At 38.7% G+C, this 21,206-nt stretch overlaps 1 pseudogene; it reads right to left on the reverse strand.

The window, feature by feature from the left end:
- LOC121951960 lies at positions 1-17,282 on the reverse strand (annotated as a pseudogene).
- Between the last annotated feature and the right edge of the window lie 3,924 nt (positions 17,283-21,206).

Consider the following 21,206-nt stretch of genomic DNA (forward strand, 5'->3'; position numbering starts at 1 on the left):
TTTGAATGCATTTTGCTTTATTCTACAGTTACTTTAAAGACAAAGGGGACTACAGCACAGGAGATCCCAAAGGTCTTAGAGGGCCATCTGTGAGTTTCACTCCTCATCTAGCCCTTTCTGTGATGGAGAATGATAAGAGAGCGGACAAAGAGAGACAGATTAATGACAGAGGACCAACAACACTCAACAAGTGGTACCAAAGGTAACTTGACTAAAGATGTTACAAGTTAGTGATGTGACAATACTACATGAGTACCATTCATTTACAGTAGTATGTTGGAAAAGCATTTGAAATGCTCAATTATGTTGAATTTATGGAATTAGATAATTTTTAACTTGTCCTAGTCCTAAATGTATTTTGAGAAAAGCAAAAATGTTTAAAAGAGTGGGTAGGTATGCCAACACAGCATCAGCATTAGCATGTTTTACACACTGCATAAGAGCTATTAATATAGTAGAAGATGTTTACCAGCAAATAATACGTACATTGTTTGTACATGTATGTATTACTATATAATTCTATATATTATTTGGTTTATTTAGAGTGTTTATTGACGTCTTTGCATTCACAAACAACACTCTTTTAGAGTTTTATGTTTAATTATAGTTATTTAGGGATGTTCTGGAGAACTAAAGTTTAAGACGCTAATCACAAGCTGTCCGTGTTCGAGTCTGGCCGAGGAGAGGACCTTTGTTGTATATTGTTCCTGATCTCTCTCTCACCTAAATTTCCCCTCATATCTTAACTGTCAACTTACAGAAGCCTAAATTACCCCAAAAAATGCATTACCACTAACCTACTAAATTGCACTAATATAACTTACCAAATCCATAAAAATTAAAAATAAAATGGATCTATACAAAGACTGGTCTGATTTATTTGCTCTAATTAAATATGATCAACATTTGTCATTACTGATTCTGCTTTCCAAATAAAACGAATGACACTAAAATGGTATTGAGGATGATTGGAAAATAATTTGCAATATTGTGAATGTAGAAGGACAGTACATGAAATGAAGAGTAGCTTCTCACCTTAGAGCTCACATCACGGCTCTTGGCCCGCAGCTTGTTGACCTGAGACTCAGCGATGTCTGCTCGCTCCTCAGCCTCGTCCAGCTCGTGCTGCAGTTTACGGAACTTGCCCAGATGAGTATTGGCCTGCTCCTCCTACAGGAGTCACCAAAAACACAGACCACAAAATTCTATTACTACAAGAGACAATGAACCCTGATGAATTGACTTGAGGCCACATGGTCTCCAGTTAAAAGGGTAAAAACTAGGGTTGTCAGATGATTTAGTTTTTTAATTGTGATTGATTGCAGAATTTATTTAATTAATTTCGTTTATACATCACGTAATCACCTTTTTAATTCCATTATTTTGCATTACAAAACAGTTTTGAAGTCCTTTTGACAAAGCGAAGCAACTTACCAAAAATTCTTACCAAAATGTCTTGATTAGGAGTCAAATCAAAGCAAAAAACTACATAGGACTTGCATATAGTGGGTTTGTCTGTAAAGGGGAGACTCATGGGTACCCAAAGAACTAATTTTCATTCAGATATCTTGAGGTCAGAGGTCAACGGGACCCCTGTAAAATGTCTATCCGTTTTTCCATCACCAAAATTTTGCCTAAATTTGGAGCATTATTTTATCCCCCTACTAAAACTAGCCTTACTAGAAGCTAGGATCGCATGCTTGGTACCACTGGATTCCTACTGGTTAACAGTATTATCACTGTAGCTTTAATACTCAGCCTGGAACAGCCTCATAAAGACGCAAATAGGCCGCCGATTAATGCAGTTTAAAAAAATACTAGGTATAAAACAAGTCACAGTAGACGTTGAGATGTTCCCCAGCTAAAATTCAAAACAGCTTATATTTGAGTGGTATTTAGAATCTAGTAATGTATAATGTGATAAAAGCAAAGCCTCACTTTACATTTTGCAAAAGGGAAGTAAATTTGATTCCTTGAAAAAACAGTGTATAGAGTTTGATCACAAAGAAGAGGTGATTCCCAGCCCATACTTACAGCCTCCTCTGCAGCTCTCTTATAGGCTTTGACTTTCAGCTGCAGTTTATCAACCAGATCCTGCAGACGCACCATATTCTTGCGGTCTTCCTCAGTCTGTATAGATCAAGGGAATAGAAAAAAAAAACTCACAAGATTGATATGGAGCATTCAGTTCACATCTTGATTTTAACAAAAAAAAACATTTGGATTGGTTTAGTACATTGAGGACATTCATAGTGTTTTGTTGATCCATGCATAAAGGGATATTTGTAAGCAGTCTAATAACATTCCCATTAATAGGATGCTGTATGTTGATACCTGGTATGTGAGCTCTTTGATGCGCCTCTCATATTTACGGATTCCCTTGACTGCTTCACTGCTCTTCTTCTGCTCTGACTCCACCTCGTTCTCCAGCTCCTTCACCTGAAAACATTAACATTAAAAAAAATTGTAAATTCAGTGGTCCGCATGGAGATTAGATCAAACATGCATAAATCAACATATTTTAACATTGATCAGCAAAATCTGCACCTCTAAGGAGCTTAATAGCCAATTTCAGCTTTTGATTTCATGGCGTGGTTCTATCTCAAAGCTCTCATAAACCCGCTGTACACTACCTGCCTATAATCAAACATTAGAAAGACAAAGTTAGCGACTACCCAGTGCAAACTTAAGACAAGTTAATTTTCCTTAGGATTTGGCTTCAAATACTGGTATGATGGTGGAATGATCATGTCCTCTAGAGTTCAAAACTATAGCCTAATAAAATGAAAATTAACATTGGTCCCACAGATGTACTTGCAGTGGTGCAATATTTTTACATTGGCAAATTTCTCTTACCCTGGCCTCGAGCTTCTGCACCTGCTTCTTGCCTCCCTTCATGGCGATCTGTTCAGCTTCATCCAAACGGTGCTGGAGGTCTTTGATGGTTTGCTCCATGTTCTTCTTCATACGCTCCAGGTGAGCACTGGTGTCCTGCTCTTTCTTCAGCTCCTCTGCCATCATGGCAGCATCAGTAATGGCCTTCTTGGCCTTCTCTTCAGCATTCCTGCACTCCTGCACCGCTTCCTCCACTTCAGTCTGAAGCTGGGAAGCGTCAACCTCAAGTTTCTTCTTCTGGTTTATCAGGCTGGTATTCTACATATTTTTTGAGATGTGATATTTTGAGAAAAAGTTTGTCACATCAGAAATAGCAATGCTTTCAATTTCTTTTTAATATCCAAAAGCCAGTCAGTCATCTTTGGTCACTGCAATAAATAATTACCTGTGAGTGCAGTAGCTGCACCCTTTCACTAACATCCAGCAACTCTTGCTCAGCGAGTCTACGACTTCTCTCAGTTTGCTCCAGAGCAGCCCTGAGCTCCTCCAGTTCAGCCTGAAGCAGGTTGTTTCGCCTCTCCACAATGGCAATGTTTTCCTTCAGATCATCATTGGCCCGAGCAGACTCATCCAGCTGAATTTGGCAATCCTTGATAGGGTAATACCAACCACATTAATCCTTAGAATCAGATTGTATTGAATGAAGTGTCTTAAGAAAGTGAGACTTCCCTTCTCTAGTTTACCTTCAGATGTGCATGAACAGATTTAAGTTGTTTCTGAGCCTCAGCTGCCTGCCTGTTGGCCTGGCTCAGCTGGATCTCCATCTCATTGAGGTCTCCCTCCATCTTCTTCTTCAACGGAGGGCCTCGTTCCTGCTGCGACACTCAGCTTCAAGAGAGCTCTGCAGGGTGTCATCGTCCTCTGCAGGTTCCTCTTGCACTGCTCCATCTCCTCATCTTTCTCTGTCAGTTTGCGTTCAATATCAGCTTTGATTTGATTGAACTCAAGCTGGGCTCTGAGAATCTTACCCTCTTCATGCTCTAGGGAGGCCTGGTGGACAGGAGGGTACAGAGTTAGGGTACAGTTTACTCTAAGATCATTAATTTATCAAAGAGGGCATGTACCTCAGCTTCCTCAAGAGCAGACTGGATCTCCATTTTCTCCTGTTCCAGTTGTTTCCGTAATTTTTCCAGTTCATGCATGTTCTTTCCACTCTCACCAAGTTGCTCAGTGAGGTCAGAAATCTCCTCTGTGGAATGTCAAGTGTGATTAAGATGGCTCTACAGTCTGATTTATAAATTATGTCTACAGAAACTTGGACACAAATCATGGCAGTAGACATTACCCTGTAGGTTCTTATTCTCTCTCTTTATGGTCTCTAGATGATCCAGAGACTCCTCATAAGAGTTCTTCAGTTTGAAGAGCTCAGTGCTCAGAGCCCTGGCCTCTTTCTGAGAGCTTTCCAACTCACACTGGGACTCTTCGTATTTCTGCTTCCACTCAGACAGGACCTGCAATGGATAACCAAGCCAGCAATAAACGCATGTGCCAGTTGCCTGGAGAAAAGCCGAGTTCTCCTTGCATTAAAAAATCTCCCATTAATGATAAGAGCACTCCAAAGGGGAGAACATATCCTTACTCTAAACAAATTCTCTGTAACTTTTAAACATATTAAGACTGATAGAGAGTTGTTCTCTTCACTTGAAACCACTATTTGCTTCTTTTAAAGATGACGTGAGTTGTGGAAAAGTAAGGAAAATTTGTGAAATGATTTTGCCCATTTATCTCAGTATATACTATAGTGTTTTTTTAAGATTTTACCACTTTGGGACACCAAAGTTGGACTTTTTCTAATTTTACACACAGCTGTAACAACCCCAATCAAGGTTCCTTTGAGCAATGGACTTAACCACTGCTTGAGTGAAATTGCCCTGATGGTATCCTGCAGTTGTGCAACCCAGTTGCCATGAAAAAATGTTGGCATTTTATGTTTCAGCAAACCACATTACATTTGTACATTATTTTGTAGTAGATACATTGAAAGTTTACCTTTCACATGTTGTTAGGTCAAGGCACAAAATACCTTATATTATAATTATGATATTATAATTCAGAAAAGATCATGTTTTGGCTTAAAATCACCATGTTTGATAGTACAAAAGAAGTTGGAAACGTGGCCACTGGTTGCTGTTTTTTAATGGTCTTGAACAGTGGTCTGCAGCATGTCAACTATCTTGCCTAAATGTTAACTCATACACTGTGTACCTTTAGAAATGCTGATATGATACGTATGAAACGTACAAATATAATGTATCCCTGTTTCGCAGAAACATACAATGACAGCACTTTCTTCTGGCAACTGGGCTGAGTTGTACTGGGCAGTGCCAAGAGGTGATTGTATGTAAAGATGAAGTCTGACACTACTGTAAATAGTAAGGTAAAAGGTCAAACTGAATGTTAATCCTTGTGTGTTTCTGTTGATATAAAATTTCGGAGGCAACACCGGCAATTCATGCTTTTGGTGCTCATCAATACTTGGTAGTATTTCACCTTGTCAAAGTTTCTTTGCTTCTTGTCCAGAGCAGCAGCAGCAGCATTAGACCTCTCCACATCCACCATGAGATCTTCAATCTCATTCTGCAGCCTGTGTTTGGTCTTTTCCAGAGAGGAACATTTAGCGTTCACTGCTTCAACAGCCTCCTCAGCCTCCTGCAGACGCTGAGCCAGCTTCTTCCTTTAGAAATGGATCATGTAAATATATTAATTTTTCTGCATTTGCGCTCGTTAAATAAATTATTTGAAAAGGTCAACCAACATGAATGGCTGCTCTGTCATCTAACAGACAAACTTTTTGTTCGTCTTACATTTTAGTAGGAACATAATACAAACAAAAAGCTGATCTGCTAGACGAGGAAAAATGTGTTTTGAGGAATTACATGTCATATCATGAGCTTGGATCTCAAACTTTCTTACTTGGCCTCCTCCAGTTCCTCAGTTCTCTGGATGGCATCAGTTTCGTACTTAGTTCTCCACTGAGCCACCTCTGAGTTGGCCTTGGACATGCCACGCTGCAATTCAGCCTTGGCCTCCTGCTCCTCCTCATACTGCTCCCTGAGAAGGTCACAGTCATGACGAGAAGACTGCACTGCATGGGCTAAAGCATTCTTTGCCTGTGGAAACAAAATGATATGAATGAGTATCACTGTAATACATTTTAGTTAGCAATAACCTGTCATGTGATGTTGCTATGCACTGAAACTTCATCTCACCTTTGTCTCTTCTTCCAGTTGTCGCTTGAGGTCTTCAACCTGTTGGGTGTAGGACATTTTCCCTCTTGTCAGTTGAGATACCAGAGAATCCTTCTCCTCCAGCTGCCTTGAGAGCTCACCTAATATTGGCAAATGCATAATATTATTTTAAGTTTCCCCAAGAGACATTGTGAAAGAAGTTCACAAAGAAGTTAACTTAATAAGAAATGTTGTCTGGTTTTCCTAGTATTCCCAGCTGGCACTGAACCTCAATTTGACAATGGTTTCTCAAATCACACAGACATTAAATGTTGGTTAAATGTCTAATGACATTTGAAATATTGACAGTTTAGTGTAGAGATCAACATTACGACATTTGAAGAAGTTAGGATTTGATCTCCATACCTTTAAACTAAATGACTTTTGGCATGAGATGGTTGGAAGACACTGTTTTTGGTTACTTAACAACAAAACTCAAATCAACAAAAAATCATCAGCATCTGTCACCATTCTGTGTCAAATTGATGTTGGCATTCGACCCTGTCCTGACATTGAAATTTTGGTAACCTGATGTGACAACCTAAGTTCAACCAAGTATCCCTCTCTGACAAAGTTGGTGGCCAGCTGGGTCAATGATTTTAAAATTTGGGGGGGTATACAAGAAATTTGTTATCAATAGCTATCAAATACTGTATCATTTATTAATTATTCAAAAAAATATGTACCATTTTCAGTTTGAAGTTTAGCTCTTTGCATATTGAAGTCATTGATGCAGCAGCGTTGCGCCTCTTCAAACTTGGTCTTGTATTCATTCATCTGATCTTCCATAGTCCTGCATGTCTTCTCTAGATTTGTCTAGATTCAAAATAAACAATGCAAACATTGCTATCATACCACACAAACCCATACTTCTGTTTCATCAACATTAGCAAGAAATTAGCTGTCAGTTTAGCCAACCTTTGTCTTCACAATATGTTCCATATTGGAGACAACGTCATCCAGCTCCAATCTGAGCTCACTCTTCTCCTTCTCCAGTTTCTGCTTGCTCTTTGCAGGTTGTCAATCTGCTCTCCCAGATCAGCAACACTGTCAGCTTGTTTCTTCCTGAGTGTGGCAGCAGTGGCTTCATGCTGCAGAGTGGCCTCTTCAAGGTCTCTGCGGAGTTTCAGGAACTCAGCCTCCCTCTTCTTGTTCATCTCAATCTGGGCAGATGTTGCTCCACCAGCCTCCTCCAGCCTCTCACTGATCTCCTCCAGCTCTCTGGCCAAGTCTGCTCTCTGCTTCTCCACTTTGGCTCGGGCAGCTCGCTCTGCCTCCAGCTCTTCCTCCAGCTCCTCAATGCGGGCCTAAAAAAGGCAGCATTTTTTAGTTGCGACGTGCTCTTGCGTGTTTTACCAAGTGTGAACCTTTACACATTGATCATCCTTTACCTGGAGCTCCTTCAGTTTCTTTTGAAGCTGAATTGTGATGGCCTGCTCATCCTCAATTTTATTGTTGAGCTGATTGACTTCAAAATCTTTCCTGTGGCAAAATACAGTAGTTAGAATAAGTGGTCATCTGTTCTCCCTGTATCTGTACAGCTTTTGTGTACGGTATGAGATAACGACATACTGTAAATACAGTAAAATTATGTTATTTACTTTTTCAGCTGCTCTTCAAGTTGCTGCTTGTCATTTTCCAGGTCCATTAGGCTCTCTTGGGTTAATTTCAGGTCCCCCTCTAATTTCCTCTTAGCTCTCTCAAGGTCCATCCGAATCTTCTTCTCTTGTTCCAATGAACCTTCAAGCTGGACAAGATCATGACAAAGTCAAACTACTTTCTCCTTTATGCAGTATATAATTGTACTAAACATTTTAAGTTTGCGACAGTAAGTAGAAGAATTCTCACATCATCCACTTGCTGCTCCAGCTTAGCCTTGGCCTTTGTCAGAGTGTTGACTTTGTCTTCTTCACTCTGCAGATCATCCAGCGTTTGCTGATGAGCTTCCTGTAAGGCTTTCTTTTCCTTGGTCAACTTAGCAATGATTTCATCCAGAGCAGCCATCTCTTCAACCAGGTTTTTCACCTGGGAAATTTGTAAAAGTATTGAAAAGTTTAGAAATACGGGACTTGTTCAGTTTCAGGAATTTGAAATAGTGGAGTAATTGTCATACCTTGTTCTCAGTGGCATGCTTCTCTTTCTCCACTTTAGCCAGAGTTAATTCCAAGTCGTCAATGTCTTTCTTCAGCTCAGAGCATTCATCCTCCAGCTTCCTCTTCTTCGCAGTCAGTTCAGCATTCATCTCCTCCTCATCCTCCAGTCTTTCTGTCAGCTCTTTGGCTTTTGCTTCCAGTTGAATTTTGTTTTTGATCAGCCCCTCACATCTTTCCTCTGCATCTGCAAGATTATCTTGCTCCTAAAATGACATGGTCAATAATTTGATAAATATGTTAACATAAAATAAGTTGCGATTTACATGATATAAAGTATAAATAATTTAATCTAATTCATATGCTACTGTATGGCTATGTTGCCATTTACCATCAAAATATTAAGAATGATGTCATTAGACTTACAGCTGGACATGGAGCTGCAGGTCATTCTTCTCTTGAAGAAGAGAAACCATTTTCTCCTCTAGTTCCTTCCTCCGAGCTTCTGATTTGGCATAAGCCTCTTTCAGCTTCAGGAATTCTTCCTTCATGTTGGCCATCTCCTTTTCTGCCTCAGCAGATCTCAACAGAGGTTTGATCTTGAAGTACAGCTTCATCCAGGGCCAATTCTTGACCCCCATGAAGGCACGGATGTTCCACTGGATCACCAAGAGTGCATCTCTGTCAAAGACACGCCAAAATTATTACTACCATGTACATGAAACAAAATCTTTAGGATAAAACATAATTTACTTGGCTTCAATTAGTTTTAAATTCCTGATTCATCTGACCTCCTTTCAACAATCTTCTGGAATTCCACTCTTGCCAGCAGACCTCTTGCTCTTGCTTGGATTCCAGTTATGATTAGTGACAAACGGTCATCCCTCATCTCCTCCAGTTGCCAAGAAGACCAGCCTTGAAGAACACCTTAAGGAGCGTGTTTATATCCAGTTGGTGTTAAGCACAAGGACTTTAAAGCAAAAGGACTGTATAACTTGAAAGAAGAATTAATGCCTTGTTCCTCCTACAAATGTAAAGTTGAACCTAAATGATCCCTTGCTCAATGCAATGCACCTGAGGATTTTGAAAGGTACAAGATTTGGTCCAGAATAACCAGTAGCTTATTGTTGCCAATATTAGTTCAGATAAGATGTTTTTTTTTTTTTTTTTATTTTATTTTCTGTTTTTATCTTGTGTATAGCATTCTGTGCTACATTAAATGAATGAAAAGTGCTCTATAAATAAAGTTTGATTTGATTTGAAGATTGCTATATAAGTTGTTGACTGTGTTAAGACTCTTCTTGACTATTCTCCTTTTACTATTGCTACAGTGTTACCAGTATTTGCATTCACCATCATTCTGCAGTTGACTATAGAGCATTTGTAAGACATGAACAGAACTTTTTCTCTTATGTGAATTACCTTGGTGTGTCCAAACTTGTATTGATTGTGGTCAATATCCAGAGACCCAAGAAGTTTCTCAGCTCCTTTTTTGCTGTCAATAAACTGACCCTCAGGGATGGCAGCAGGATTTAGGATGCGATATCTGGAAAGAGATTGGAAAGAATATTAACATTTCCTTTGAGAATTATTTAGCATGTGACAACATTCGACTTATCAAATGATACCTTTGTTTGAAATCTCCATAGAGGATCCTGTTGGGGAAGCCCTTTCTGCAGATCCTGATGCCTTCCAGCACACCGTTACAGCGCAGCTGGTGCATCACCAGAGGGTTCTCCATGGCCCCAGGAGTCTTGGTCTCATTGGGGATGATGCAGCGCACAAAGTGAGGGTGAGTAGACCTCAAGTTGGTCATCAGCTTGTTCAGGTTCTCCTGTTAATATGAAGAGGCATACATTAATACATGTTGACTGTTGAGGAACACTGCATCATACAAAATATAATTTAACAATCCATAACCATTTGCAACTTTTTACAAACCCTGTGCAAGGCAGACACTGTCTGGAAGGATGAACCCTTCTTCTTGCTTCCTCCTTTGCCGCCCTTTCCACTGTCTAATAAACCAGTGTACAATTCATTAGGCTTACATTAACAGACATAGGCATAAATTATTCAATATTGCCTGTCTCACTGTGATTAATTTGATAATACATTGAAATTCCCAGTTGATGTTCAGTTTGTTCCTACCTGAATCAGCTCCAGCATAATTTAAGAAAAGGAAAGAAAGCAGCTTGAGAGTAGACTTCTGGTAGAGTCCAACCACAGTCTCATTCAGAGGATCCTTGTTCTTTACCAGCCAGTTGTTGATATTATAATCAACAGTTCCAGCATAATGCATCAGGGCAAAATGGGCCTCTGGTTTTCCTTTGACAATTCTGGGCTTCTGGAAGTTATTTGATTTGCCCAGGTGGTTGTCATAGAGCTTAGCTTTAAAGGTTGCATCAGAGGCTTTGGGGAACATGCACTCCTCTTCAAGGATGGACATGATACCCATGGGCTGAGGGGACACATATACAAATGGTGAAAAATCACAATATTTTCAACCAGTCTTTATGTTTGTTGAACTGTCGATAATCCAGTCTCTCACCTTTTCAATCAGGTCAATGCAGGCCTGCAAGTCCATGCCAAAATCTATGAAAGTCCATTCAATGCCCTCTTTCTTGTACTCTTCCTGCTCCAGCACAAACATGTGGTGGTTGAAAAACTGTTGCAGTTTTTCATTTGTGAAGTTGATGCACAGCTGCTCAAAGGTGTTGAACTGTAATAAAAAGTGACAACATTTTTGTCATTGTTATACTATTTTTGCCAGCACTAAATTGAAAAAGGTGGAGTTGAATAAATTAATTAGTCCATGCGATATACATTACATAAACTTAAATAGAAGAATCTCACATCAAAGATCTCAAATCCAGCAATGTCCAGTACACCAATGAAGTACTGACGGGGCTGCTTGGTGTCCAGGGATTGGTTAATTCTCACCACCATCCACAGAAACATCTTCTCATACACTGATTTAGACAGTGCACCAATAGCATAGTACACCTAAAAGAAAAATCCAACCTTTTAAACATTACAATAAATCGTCCAATTTGTGCACTCAGTGTTTCCTCATTCTGCTGTTATGCTTTCAGGAACTCTTTGCAATATATACACCGCTTGTGTTTCATTCTTACCTGCTGGACATTTTGTCCCTTGGTGACCCACTCATTTCCTACTTTGACTCTTGGGTGACACAGACCTTTGATGAGGTCAGCAGAGTTCAGGCCCATCAGATATGCAACTTTGTCAGCATCTGAGAAAGCACATATAAATGTAAAATCTCCTGTTTTATATCCTGTTTATCAGGTCTCAGGGCTTTAAAGAACCTCTCCCACCTTCAGTGCCATCAGCCTCAGCCTGCTCCTCACGCTGCTTGTTCTTGAACTTCATATTGCCATGATGCATGATGGCACCAGTCAGCTTGTAAATGCCATTCTTTTCTTCTTGAGTGAATCCCAGCACATCAAAGGCTTCCTAAATGAGAAGAGGGGCAATACATGTAAATTTACCTTTCGCATATTATCAGGGTATGCAGTAGTATGACAGAGATCCATAGGATAAGAGTAATAGCTGAAACTGACATCAGACATCCAGATTCAAATCATTTTTGTGCTCATTGAGGAACAAGCAGACTTGGAAGCCATCTGCGTTTTGCCTGACTAGTGAAAGCCTCTGGGGGCTATGGCCGATATTTCTGGAGATCCAGTATAGCCAGCAGATATCCCAGCTAAAACTTCTTCTCCTGTGCACCAGTCATTGAGTTTAATCTCTAAAAATTGACATCTGCATATGACTGCATATAAGAAAATAAAATACCTACTATAAAACTAACTTTTTGTCAGATGACAGCCAAGGGGTTCCAAGTCTGCATTTTGGCCAGTGTGTTCAGCCTCTCCACACAGACTTTTTACCTGGCGCTCAAAAGTGACTAGTCCATACTACTTGGTAGGTTTGGGTGGATCATGGTATACCTGGTATACCACGGTATACCAGGCTATTTAGAATTCCAATATCATTAAAAATATAGACCCTTATCTTTCTATTAATTTCATAGAGACTTTAATGAAAATGCTTTGTATGTAGTGCAAATCACGTGCCACCAGAGGTCAGTGTGTTGCAACAGTAAGCTGAGTTGACAGCAGTGGTTGAAGAGAAGATTACAAGACTGTAAACAGCCGAACCACACGGCCCGTGTTGTGCCCACAACAGTAGAGTGAGCGCAGAGAGACTGTGAAAAAAAAAAAAGCTTATTTCACATCTCACTCTGTAAATGAAGGGATTATTTCGACCAAACCAGAGGTGGTGATTGTTGAAAAAAGTGGAATAAATAAACTACTAACAAGAATAACCAAGATGGTTTTGGTTATTTTGTTTGAGTCAAGTTTGAATCAAGTGTTTTCTATGCTAAGTTAACAGGGCAATAAGCTAGTCTTTTGTCAGTAAAAGAGAGAAACATGAATTAAGAAGGTGTGCAGTTGTTTTTCTGTGTTTAATAAGGAAAGTAGATGTAACAATATAACCTTTCTTGGCATTATCCAAATGTAAAATGTATTTATTTTAGTGAAAATAAGAGTTTGTGGACAGTATCATACTCACTGGTTGGTGGGAGATGGGGGGGTGATGTTGTGCCACGCACTGATACCATTATGTACTGTAAACTCTGGTGGATTTCCAGGAAGGTATTAAAGGACAGAGAACGCCCAAGCCTACTACTTGGACTACATACAAAAACCAGAAGACTTCCGATAACAGAATCTTTTACTGTTGCCTACAGATGCTGCATACATATTCAGCTATCTGTTTATTAAGATTAAGGACACAGTAATATTGGGTTAGGTGACAATAAGCTTCATTATCCAGTAAAAAACAGCTAGATGCAAAATAATATGCAAAAGCAATACCAATAAATTTACCAGCTTTCTCAACAACCCTTATTAATTAACTTTAACTATTTGGGATGTTTTATGAAAAGACATTTGGGTTCATCCCTACTCACATCAGTGGCCATCAGTTCTTCAGCATCATTGATGGAGGCTACAGTCGTCTCTCCTTGGGAGATGAAGGCGTAGTCATAGGGGTTGTTGGTGATGAGCAACATCTCTAAAAAGCAAAAGAAAAATGTGACATTTTGTATTCTAGAGATACAGTGACATTACAACAAGTAGTTGTTACTGGTCCAAAGATCAGTTTTCATTTACCAAGCAGCTCAGGTTTCTTCTGAGACAAAATCTGATAGAAAATGTGGTAATCTCTCTCAGCCTTCAGTTGAAAGGTGACACGGGACTTTTCCAGCAGATCTGTAAAGACATTTGCATCATGTAAGTGGTGGGATCATTGTGACTATATGAATGTATGAATGTGCAAAATACAGAGAAAAGACTGCTTACATGTCTCAATATCAGCTGAGGCCAGCTTCCCACTGGCTGCAAAGTGAATTCGAATGAATTTGCCCTAAAATTCATGATGACAACAACAAAAATATTAAAATAAATGAGGTACAAAGGGGTATTTTATTGCGGACAGAAACTTACAAATCTGGAGGAGTTGTCATTCCTGATGGTCTTGGCGTTACCAAAGGCCTCTAAAGCTGGGTTAGCCTGAATGATTTGATCCTCCAGAGTACCCTGAAAGACAACAGGAGTGCAACATTTGTTCAAATAGTCAAACACTAAAGAAAATAATAAATATTCTGTCATTTGCGCATTATAACCTTTTTCTCAGAGCCTCCCTCCTTCTTCCCGCCTCCTGCTGCAATGCTGGCAAAGTACTGGATGACTCTCTTAGTGTTGACAGTTTTCCCAGCACCGGATTCTCCACTGAAGACACAAATTGAATTGTTTTGATAAATAGGTGACATGTTTGGTTTTTTTTAAATAGCTATCATCACTTTGTATTGGCCTGATGCAGATAAAAAAGTAGTGACAGCTTCAATGGTTTGCTTCTAACTAAATCGCATGACTTTAAACCTTTCCATAAGAATGCATACTGAGTTTTGTTCATGGTTATGAAGTTCCTTGCAATTAAATCAGTTATTTGATTTTCTTGCTCATATTTAGCTTTTCTAGTTCACTTAAGCATTAATATGCACGTGTTCCCTTATGTTATACCATTTAAAATAATACATATATCACTGGGATTAACTGGAGCATATCAACAAAACTCATAAAACCAATGAATAATACAGCATTTTATGAAAGGCTGCAAGATGCCACAATAGATACTATTTAGAAGTGGACGTAGCACGTCTGAAAAGTGAAGCCAATATGGAAGTGCCATAAATCTGCATTCTTTCTAATGGCCAGCAGGGGGCAATTCCAACTTTTCCCCAAACTAAGTGCAGCTGTGTTTAAGTCTATGCAAAAGTGACCCTTTTTCTCTCTTGATTCAGATTCCCAGTAAACATTTACCTAATGAGATCATGGCCTCATACACTAATTTCAAGTCTTCTTCAATACAGCATTTGGTTCATTTAGTAATTCATGGTCAGAAAAGTAAAATAGACAATATAACAGGAAATGCTTTAGGGCTTGGCTAATTTGTACCTTGTCAGTCTACAGGAAACTGTCAACCAGGATAGAGGCATAGTAATCTCCATAAATAACCAGATATCTGCAGGCAGCAATTACAAGACTTTGGGTATGGGAAGCATTCTAGTTTCCATTTGTAGTCATAACAGTTCGACCAATCAAGTAAGAATGCCAGGTAAACAGTCTATGTGGAGAGCAAAAGAGATGGAATTCATTGGTCGAAATACAGTCTCGGAATCTATTGGCTATAGTTTGATGATGGTTTAGCTTTATAAGGAAGAAGTCTTGGCCTAGATATCTGCTCGCTGCACTGAATCTCTGGAAATGTATCGACCTCAGATGATAGCTGATGGGTTCATACATTTAAAGCATAGCTATGTGTATTTTCGGCATGCTCTCATGCAGTATGGTTACTTCTGGCTCCAAAAAGCAACATGGCAACGACCAACATGCAAAATTTAAGACTTTCAAACATTAGTCAACAAATCAATGAGTAAAGTCATGGTGACTCATCCACTTCACTTACACAATCTATGGATGCCACTTGGTAAATTTTTTATAGCATTATATAATTCTTAAATCATATACTCATATTAAGGCATGAAAATATAGCTTACGTGATGAGAATTGACTGATTTTCTCTGTCTGGAAAAGAGAAGAAAGGATCACTTAAAGGGATTCTAGGACTCCTCAGCATTTCTAGTCTTCAACTTTCTGTGAAAATTTGATAACTGAAGGTAAATTACCAGTCAGCATGTACTGGTAGGCATTATCAGAGATGGAGAAGATATGAGGAGGAGCTTCACTTCTCTTCTTTCCTCTATAAGCAACAACCACCTCTTGGTTGTAGACTGGCAGCCACTTGTAGGGGTTGACAGTCACACAGAAGAGCCCAGAGTAGGTCTGTGAGAATGAAAAAAGAAAACAAATAGTTTTTAAAAGATACAATAATTTTTAGCCATTTATATGTGAATGTATCATGTACTTGTACTATAGAAGAGGGGTACAACATTGGACTCATAATGTTTCAAAGTTTTTAACTCACATAGATCATCCATGCTGCATAACGCTCTTTGAGGTTAAACAGCACAGCAGGTTCATGGAGGAAGGTGAACATCGCCATGTCTTCAATTTTATCAAACTTTGGCGGGTTCTGTGGGTGTACGTCGCACTCCTTCACTGTTACAGTCTGAAAATGGAAATAGTCATTGTTATTACACTGTTAACCCTGCAGAATTTCAGCTACTTTCAAAAATTACACGTGCTATTTGTGTTAATTCACTACAGAAAGGAGCATCATTGGTCTTTCTACTTTTTCTGCTATGTATGACTAAAGGACAAATATTTCTGAATCGCCTCTTGCATTGTTGTGTCTTAGTTAGGGAACCAGTTGCATCCAGGGCAGCTGCGCCTGCCAGCTCACTGACCTTCCCCTTTTCAGTCTCAGCAGTGACTTTGTCCCCCTCACGGCTGACGATGGAAGCCTTCACATACTCCTCTTCAGTATCGGGGACGAAGCACTCCTTCTTCATGTCGAAGGGACGGGTCTGGGCCTCCAGACGCTCCCTGTCCGACTTCCTCAGGTATGGGGCTGCTGCGCCAAACTCTTTCATGGCAGCGTCACCCATTTTTCACCTTGTCTACAGAAAATAATCTTAATTGAAATTCAACTGTTGAGCATGTATCTAAAGCTAGGATAAAAAGAACGCTAATATAGAGCCAGCTTTGCATTTGTTGATTTATCGAATATTGTTTTCTTTTCCCGCATCATCAAATTCAATGTCTTTAAATCAAACACATTTGAATTTTTCAGATGGTCTTACCTTTCCAATCCCTACCAAGGAGACTGAGGTGTGATGGTCCTGAGGGAATAAGTAATGGAAATTGATGACTGCAGTCCACACCAACACAGGTACTGCTTTGGTGTCAAAGTGTAGTCTGTGATTTGTAAGCTATTGTCTCTGTGCCTTACCTTGAGATAGAAGGGTGACCTATAGGGGCTTTCACCAAGGGTTCTCTTTATAAACAAAGCCTCTCCGCCAAATATGGAGGAGCGTTCAGGGTCCAGGAATGTTATTGTGTCTGCGTCGGGTTGGGGGTGCGTAAAGGGAGGGCGTTAATGAGTGGCGTAGAGCAATATAGAAATCAGCGGGTCAGAGTCTTATCAGTGATGGGGTCTCCTGACAAGGCCATATTAGGAGCTCTATGCACTGCTGTGATTAATCATAGGTATCCTCAAGCAGCCAGGGGACCACAACTCAGTCTTTAAATAGACGCAGGGAGAAATTCCTCTCTCATCATCCTTTAAGTGTGCTTCTGTTACAGGAACAATGCATGCTGTACTGAGCAGAAGCATCCTCGCTTAATACAGGCAGGACTGATAGTGATCTAAAGCAGTTAAATGTTTTTAGGTGGTGCAGCATTTAAATGGATGTGATGATATTTAGATAGGTGGTGATATGCCCAACTTCAGGATGTCAGACCCCTTCCAATGTGTGAATCCTTGCCTTTTTTTTTTTAACTCTTAGGGCCCACTTTAATATTAAACACAACTGTATCCCTTAAATCATAAATATCAAATATTCATTAAGTTTCAGAATTTTAACCCTTTAAATGCCAGGTTTTTGTCATGATGCTCTATGTTTTTAGATTTGAAAAACTCCTGTGAAATAAATTACTTTCAATAGTACTACATGCTAAGTAGATTATTGTTGTCTTTTTGTTCTTTAAATTATATCCTAGGATATTTCAATGATTAGCAGCAACATTGATTTGTATACTTTTTTTCTGCAGTGTCAAATACTTATACTCAAACCTCACTTAAAATGCACTTTTCAAAATTAGGTTTTAAAAATATTATACATAAATATGATTTTTCTACTTTTTTAAACAAGATCAGTCAAAAAATAAATTAATTTCAGTATATTACATGAAAAATTGATTTTTTATTTATTTATTATTATCACAGCCTGGGGTATGTCAAGCATTGATTGTTAAGTTAATCTAGTGGAAATAGTATGTATTTTCTCCATATGCAAAATATGGTAAAAAAAAATTACAAATTACAAATGGTTCAGAATGACAACCAGAAATAATACAATACATGTTTTATGCTCTGATGGCTGTGGCATAAAAATTTGCTGTTTGAATGGGTTTCAGTGGCACTTTTTTTTTTTGCACTTGACAGTATGAATTTAACAATTCTGTTTCTGCAGTGTATTTTAGACTTATTGTTGGAGCTGAGCTGAGAATTCCAAGAATAAAAAAAATATACAATCTTGCCAAAACATATGCATGAACACTGCCAAAATGATCAAAATAATGAAGAATGTAAAGTGCATAAAATGCACCAAACAGTCCCTAAGCTTTAATCATGCAGGTCAATCAAATATAATCATTGATGTAATAGATAAATGACAATGTGGACAAATATTTTTATCTGCCAGAGGGCAAATATCAAAATTACCAGTATAATCAAAAATGAAAGAAAGCATATTCAAAATATGCTTATAATTCCACAATCTCTCCTTAATGGTCTTCATGTCACTGTTACACAGAGTTTTAAGAAGTTACTAGAATGTGCATTTCCTGGTGATAATGTGTGTGAGAGCTGGCTGCTCATTACAGCTGCTGCTCCTATCACAAAAAGGGGAAATTGTATCAAATGCAGGTTTTCCCATCTGTACAACTTTGCTGGCTTTGGCTACCATGCATGACGGGGCTGTATGTGCCGTGCTTGAATATGCCATGCACATGTTAATTGAAAACTTATTTACAAAGTTCTATTTTTTTAAAGTCAGCAAAATTGTAGAAATATCATATAAAATGTTAAGCATCTCCAGAAAGGACACCTGTCTGTAAAGTATGAATATTTTAGCACTTGAAGTTGTTGGTATTTCAGCTATCTGACATTTGTCCATAGACTTTCTGTTATACATTTTAAGACTTTTATAAAAAATTATATAAAATTACTGAAACATGTCAGAATAAAGATCAATAGCATACATTTCCTGAATAAAAATTTCTGCAGCAAAGAGTACAGAAGTAAATGGATGCCAAATAAACAGCAAAATAAATAATGCTAATAAAAAAATGCTAATAAAAACAGCTTTATGTATTATAATATATATATTTACGTAACATATATGTTTTGTTTTGCATAGTTATTTAGAAATTATCACATTATATTCTGATTATGTCTATTTTTGCATTTACAAAAAAACTGTTATATCAGAAATAAGTTAGAAGTTGAGAAAGAAATAAGTAGACATTATTAATGCGTCTTGATATAGCAGCAGCATACAAAAGCGAGGTTTACATTCTTTGCAGGCTTTACAGTAATACACAGCATTCTGTAAATGTAAACTACTGCTGGTGTTGTCTAAACACAAAGGAAGACACAGAAAATATCCGGGGAGATATTTTAGAGAAGAATGTCATGTATGGGTCTCAATTACCCAGAAGGCTTAAGTGGAGTCACAGCGAGGCATTGGTAACATATTGTGTCCAGTTATCACAGAATGGACTTTGCGGTACCAAATGGGTCGGTCTAAATAAAGAACATTAGTCTGAGAGATTAACTAGGCGACAAGTGCGAGGCAACACAGACGCACGTCTGCCACAGGTGACATGCTTGAGATTCACTGGAAGACAGTAATGATGACACAATAGAGGGCTATGTCAGCATGATATGTGCCAGTGCAATGCCAAGGTCACTGTGGAAGCCTTCCCCCATTATCAGTCAGCAGCTTGCAAAAGCTGGCCCCTCAGTTACAGTCCTGTTGACACGGCATTGTGTCTTTGAGGACAAAGATAACTGTGTGAAATTCCTGCTAAGCACACAGCACTGATTGAGGAGAGCAGCCACAGAGGCTTTCAGGGTCCTGCCTTTGCCTGCAGCTAGGATCAGTGGTAGCAGATGATGGCCTCACACAGTGTAAATATACTGTGATTGACAGGTATATCCCGCTGCTCATCAACTTTTACTGTGCCATTGAAATACCACTTCAACATGGAGTCTAAGCTGATCTGCTTCAGTTCTATAGCAGGCTTTAATTCCACTCTTCATTCTGGCATCTTTGAAATCTACTCTACTATTTAATAACGCTTAATATTTATAATTAATGAAACTTCAACAATATACGTTGTAATTACTATTCAGAGTCAGTCACTGGCACAAGCTATCACAGCCCCTTCAAAGGTTAAGAGATAAAAGAAGGGTCAACTGCCGGTGACAAGTGCTGAGATTATTTCCATTCTGATAGTTTCCCGGCCTGTTACTGACAGCTGGCGTCAGGGTGCCAAATGGAAGTGAGAGATTCCATGCCCCCGCTAAAGACCAAGTGAAGATAACGCTGACCTTGAGGTCAAACTTCTATTCATTAAAGGAAACATGATTTGAATCCATTGTTTATGTCACAGCAAATAAACATTGTCATTGCATAGATTTAATTGAAAACAAGCAGGGGAAGGAGGTTCAGATCGAGCACTGAGCCACATGTCTGTGGGCTTTGGTCCCAGAGAACATGTTGACAGTAGGCTCCTTATTATATTAGCAATGTAAAGACATGTGTCAAACATAAGTTTTCTGCTTTTTATTGTAACGAACTGACAAAAGTGTAATTTAAATACAGTTTATCATTATTATTATTATTTTAGTTACTAAATTCATGATACTGTATTTTAGTGTGATATGAATATCAAATTCAAGCGAATGAAGGTTTGAAGTAGGTTTTTATGGTTTTGTTCTTTCATGCAATTAACTAGTTAATTATGTGCTTGGTCTTCATAAATAGGGATTCTTTTATCTTGTTATCGTGTTTTATGGACATCTCAAAACTACTGCTTAAGTTTTGTTCAAAATTTCTAATTGAAACACGGCTATAGTTGTGGAGCTTTTGCAATAAATATGACCTTGAGGGGCTCTGTTATTTTCTGCTTATGAGCTTTGACTTTAATTTAGGTGTCCTTTTCTTTCCTAGTTCAACCACACTAATTAATGCTGCTCATGGTAGGTAATGAATTTTACTTTTCATGAATATCCACTGATGTTTTTCTAGCTGCTACTGCTGCTAGAGAAGCAAACAGCTCTTTATGTAGCAGAGTCATTCCCCTGAAGAGACTGGGGTCAGGCCTGCATGATTAAAGTCTTTTATAAACTGGCTGTAAACTAAATTCATCGTCATGTTAGACCAGTCAGTGGTAGTGTCAAACAGTTTTGTATAAAAACAGTAATAGTAGTGTCAAAGTTGACTGCTTTTAACTCTTGAGATAAGACCATAAGCATCATATACCATGTTAAAGAAGGTCTAATTATAGAGGCGGCAAATGGTTCCATCTTTGGTTAGTCCTGCATGTGCTCAGACATCCTGCTAATCATGTCGATAATCCTCAGCACATACTGCGCTGTATGTGTCGCCCCTCTTTAAACATAGGTGTGAATGTACTTTCATTAGCTAATGGATACC

This window comes from Plectropomus leopardus, chromosome 12 (genome assembly GCF_008729295.1).
Source record: "Plectropomus leopardus isolate mb chromosome 12, YSFRI_Pleo_2.0, whole genome shotgun sequence".
Taxonomy (NCBI): domain Eukaryota; kingdom Metazoa; phylum Chordata; class Actinopteri; order Perciformes; family Serranidae; genus Plectropomus; species Plectropomus leopardus.